At 42.4% G+C, this 4,976-nt stretch overlaps 1 pseudogene; it reads right to left on the bottom strand.

Annotated features, from left to right (window-relative positions):
* Positions 1-1,535: 1,535 nt before the first annotated feature.
* Positions 1,536-2,278, bottom strand: LOC105486250 (ribosomal protein uL30-like; annotated as a pseudogene).
* Between the last annotated feature and the right edge of the window lie 2,698 nt (positions 2,279-4,976).

Raw genomic sequence — 4,976 nt, 5'->3', positions numbered from 1 at the left:
GTGGTTGTTTTGTAATAGAGGGAATAATACATTTAGGTCAAAAGAACTATGTCTGACTCCAGCTTTGCTGGTTAGTAGTGGTTAGTACCATTTGACCTTACATAAATCAGTTCACTACTAAATAGAAGAGTCCTAATCTACACGATGAGATAATAACATAACCTCTGCAGGGTTGCTGTGAACATGGAAAGGAGTAGTGTAATATCATTTTATAAAATGTAAAATGTTATGTATACTTCATAAATTATTTCACTAGCAGATTGTGAAAACCCTATTTTGAAATTTTCCTATGTATGCATGTCTTACTTGATCTGAAAGGAAGTACCCAATTGTTTGTGCAGTCAGTATTGGCTTGGCGTTTTGCCCCCAAATTGAGTGCTTTTTCAACATGCTGGAAGACATTTTTAGAGGTAGTGTTTTCCCCCTCTGTTGACTAGATGATTTTATGTATTCAAATGCCTCCTCTGAATTGCACTCCAAGAGTTTTGATAAAGAATGCTGCTTGGGCAAAGTTATACAAAATGGAAAGCCTACGTTTCTGACAAAGCAACCACATCTGTCTAGATTTTGCAAACAGTGGGGTCAGGATGGCTGGGATTATGGGTTCCTTCAACATTGCTAGAGTTTTCAGACTCAAATGCTTCCAGGGGCAGGGCCATGCGGGTAATGAATGACAACCCCTAGAATGATAATCTTTTTCCTCCTCCTCCTCCTCCTCCTCCTCCTTCTTCTTCCCCTTCTTTTTCTTCTTCGCAGAGACAAGTGAACATTTATTTTTGTGCCTTTCTCCCTATGTGTATTTCAAGTCTTTTTCAAAACAAGGCCCTAGGAATCTCCAGATTCAGTTATGTCCCTGGGCTTGGTTGACTGCTGCAGGAGTCTTAGGGAGGCTTGCACGAACGCTAGAGTTACTCATTTACCAACATTAAACCATGGGGTAGAAGATGCAACAAAGCAGGATGCCTTCTTCCATGGAATGTGCTGATTTCAGATGAGGCGGCAGCCAATGTAGAAAACACTGGAATTTTTCCTTGGAACTGGACTGTGAAGAGAGGTGCCTGCCACGAACATAAGCTACTGTCTTTTTTTTTTTTTTTTCCCAACAGAGTTTCACTCTTGGTGCCTGGGCTGGAGTGCAGTGGCGCGATTTCGGCTCACTGCAACCTCTGCCTCCTGGGTTCAAGCGATTCTCCTGCCTCGCCTCCCAAGTAGCTAGGATTACAGGCATGCTCCACCACACCCAGCTAATTTTTGTATTTTTAGTAGAGGCAGGGTTTCTCCATGTTGGTCAGGCTAGTCTTGAACTCCCAACCTCTGGTGATCCACCAGCCTCAGCCTCCCAAAGTGCCGGGATTACAGATGTGTGCCACCACAGCTGGCCAGCTACTGTCTTTCCTTTGACCCTTCCTTTCTAGTTTTTGAAGATAAAGCAGGAAATAATCTCTGAAGATACTCAGTAAAAATTTCCCCCCAAAACACAAAAACACATGCTTCCCCTTCACTGATAAAAATTTACTGCAGTTTGGCACCTGGGTCTAGTTCAGCTGGTGGATGAGCTGATTGATGCGTTCACCCTGATAGCCAGGTGTGCCCATCTCCTTGAGGAAGCCCACTCTATTTTGGGTAGCATGATGGACCACTGAGAGGTGGAAAGGGAGCAAGAACCATGAGATCTCCTGGAAATGCTTCCCTGGGAAGGCAATTTCATCAATGAGGTTTTCCAAGCAAATGATGCCAAACTTCCCCAGGTGCTCCTCAATCACTGTGTTGTGTGTCAGAGGGATGGTCTTATTCTTGACCTCAGATTGTCCATGTTTCAAAATGAGTTCCCGGACACACTTCAGATTTGGAAATCCCCAGGTCACGTAACGTTCCACTATATGCAGCATTTTTAGGTTCTAGGGGGTAACTTTTACAAAGACACCACTAAAAATTTTCTTTAGGCGAAGTCTTGCAATGGTTCTCTGCACCAGTAAACTCATGCTATTGATCTTTTCTATGTGTCCAGCAAAGGCCAAGGAATGTTTATCTGGTAATTCCAAGGTGTGAGGTTTCACTTCTAGTCATCTGAGACACACCTCGTCACGTTTCTGCTGCCAGGAATCATGTAGGAATGATTCCAGTCGTTTAAATCTGAGTCTTTTTCCTTTCCTCTGCTCCTTCTTTGCCGAACTGCCTGCTTCGCCTGGGTGGCTCTGAGGGCTTGATAAGCCTTCCTCTTTTTCAGGAGATTTTCTGGAAACAAAGGAGTTTTTCTTTGCTCTTGCTCCGCCATCTTTCTAGTGTTGCTCTTTTACTTTCTTCTTAATCAAACAGCAACAAAACCAGCATAAGCTTATTGATAAATGTCAAGTGACACTTTCATCCTACTGGGGAGAAGAGAGAATGTTGGGGATATTGTAAAATGAACTCCAAATACCCATCTAAAGGGGGTGTCTACTACTCAGTGACAACCAATTATTGCCGATCTGACTTTTCAGGAAGGACTCCATATCTTTTTATGTTTAAAATGCTCATAGATAATTCAAATTTCAACAATCACTGTGCTGATCAATGCTGTTTATGGGGGAAAATGTTCTGTGGTGGCTTCCAGTGGCCAGGTGATGACCACTAAGTGAGACTTATATTATTGGAGGAAAAACATATTTTTGCAATTAATAAGAGTGTCTTGAGCATCCCTTTCTATCCAGAATTCTCTCTCGCATTTTAGCTCCCATAACACTGAATCTATAATTATTTACTAAGTGCATTGTTTCTTCTAGTTTTCTCCTGACTAGAAGGTAGATTGGAGAAGGCAAGGAATTAGATTTCTGAGGTCCCCAGGACAGTGTTTCTTAAACTTGAGTTCAGCAGAAGAGTCTCTTAAGGTCTTAGTAGCAGAGATTCTGGTTCCTTGAATCAAGGTGAATCGCACATATACACTTTTTAAAAAAAATACAGTTTCAAGATGATTTGGTTGCAGAATAAATCTTCACATGACACTTTGAAAAACGTTGCCTTAAAGCAGTAGTTGGGCTTTTCCATTTTTCCCCTTTGGCCAGGACCTATGGACTGTTCAGTTTGCGCACATTTCCTTCCTTCCTTCCTTCCTTTCCTTCCTTCCTTCCTTCCTTCCTTCCTTCCTTCCTTCTTCCTTCCTTTCCTTCTTTTCTTTCTTTCCTTCTTTCCTTCCTTCTTTCCTGCTTTCCTTCCTTCCTTCCTTCCTGCTTTTCCTTCCCTTCCTTCCTTTCTTTCCTTCTTTCCTTCTTCCTTCCTTCCTTCCTTCCTTCCTTCCTTCCTTCCTTCCTTCCTTCCTTCCTTCCTTCCTTCCCTCCTTCTTTCTTTCTTTCTTTCTTTCTTTCTTTCTTTCTTTCTTCTTTCTTTCTTTCTTTCTTTCTTTTCTTTCTTTCTTTCTTTCTTTCTTTCTTTCTTTCTTTCTTTCTTTCTTTTCTTTCTTTCTTTCTTTCTTTCTTTCTTTCTTTCTTTCTTTCTTTCTTGTCTCGCTCTGTTGCCTGGCTGCAGTGCAGTGCTGCAATCTTGGTTCACTGCAACCTTTGCCTCCTGGGTTTGAGCAATTCCTCCTGCTTCAGCCTCCCAAGTAGCCAACACTACAGGCGCGTGCCACCATGCCCAGCTACTACTTTTGTATTTTTAGTGGAGACGGGGTTTCACCATGTTGGCCAGGAAGTTCTTGCTCTTTTGACCTCATGATCTGCCCACCTTGGCCTCCCAAAAGTGCTGGATTACATGTGTGAGCCACCGCGCCTGGCTGGAACTGCCCCACTGCCACATTTCATAAATAAATGTGCTCACTCAGTCCAGTGGATCACAGTAAAGAAGGCCAGTTTTGTATCATGCTCTTCTCCTCCTGCTTGATGAGCGGGAGCAGAGGTGGGGCAGGGCACAAGCAGGCTTCATGACCCACTGCTCTGTGTTATCTAGCACAGAGCTGGGTCCGTTTATAGGATACTTTTTACTGTTCTTTGTTTTAAAAATTTATTGTTACACCAATGCATGACTTTAAAATTCTCACTTTTAGGAGAGTGATCAAAAGAAGCCAACTTGCTTTCTTACTTTCCTGGTCAATAGCAAGAATTCACGTATGATTTGAAGCTCCTACAGCATATTAACCCAAACAAAGCATTGGTAAGCCAGAGACAGTGCAACCTTCCAGGTACAATTCTAATTGTTCCAGGAAAAGGCCAGTTCTGTGAGATATGAGTGCTCAAAAAAATTATTATTATTATTTTTTTTTTTTTTGAGACGGAGTCTGGCAAAAATTATTTTTTTGGTAAACCGGTATTGTCTATTCCTTATTTCAGATGGAAAAGTAACATTTATGTAAAGCAGCATTGTAAACAGAGATGTCCTTCCTTCCTTCCTTCCTTCCTTTCTTCCTTCCTTCCTTCCTGCCTGCCTGCCTGCCTGCCTGCCTGCCTCTTTCCTTCCTTTCTTCTTTCAACAGGGGTCTCACTCTATCACTCAGGATGGAGTGCAGTGGTGTGATCATAGCTCACTGCAGCCTGGAACTCCAGGGCTCATGCAATCCTCCTGCCTCAGCCTCCCAAGGAGCTGGGACTACAGGTATGCACCACCATGTTTGGCTAATTTAAAAAATTTTTTATAGACACAGGTCTCACTCTGTTGTCCAGGCTGGTTTCAAACTCCCGACCTCAAGCAATCCTCCTGCCTCATCTCCCAAAGCCACCATGCCAAGCCTTTTCTTAAATATTCATTAGGAAACTTTGTTACGCTTTATTGCCAACAAAGAAGAAGTATTGTTAGGATTAATATACCATGAAAATCTAATTCTGACCTCTGCCAAGCACAGTAATAAGGGGGAAATGTATTTTGACTATTAAGTATAACTTTCTTACAAAATCTCTGATTTTAAATGATTGCCTGACACTCCGTCTTGGCATCGTTAGCCAAATGACCATTTTTCATAGTTTGTTTTGTTTTTTGAGACCGAGTCCTTCCTCCTGCCGCCAGGCTGG

This window comes from Macaca nemestrina, chromosome 3, assembly GCF_043159975.1.
Source record: "Macaca nemestrina isolate mMacNem1 chromosome 3, mMacNem.hap1, whole genome shotgun sequence".
NCBI classification, from domain to species: Eukaryota; Metazoa; Chordata; class Mammalia; order Primates; family Cercopithecidae; genus Macaca; species Macaca nemestrina.
This window is presented reverse-complemented; position numbering and strand designations above follow the sequence as displayed.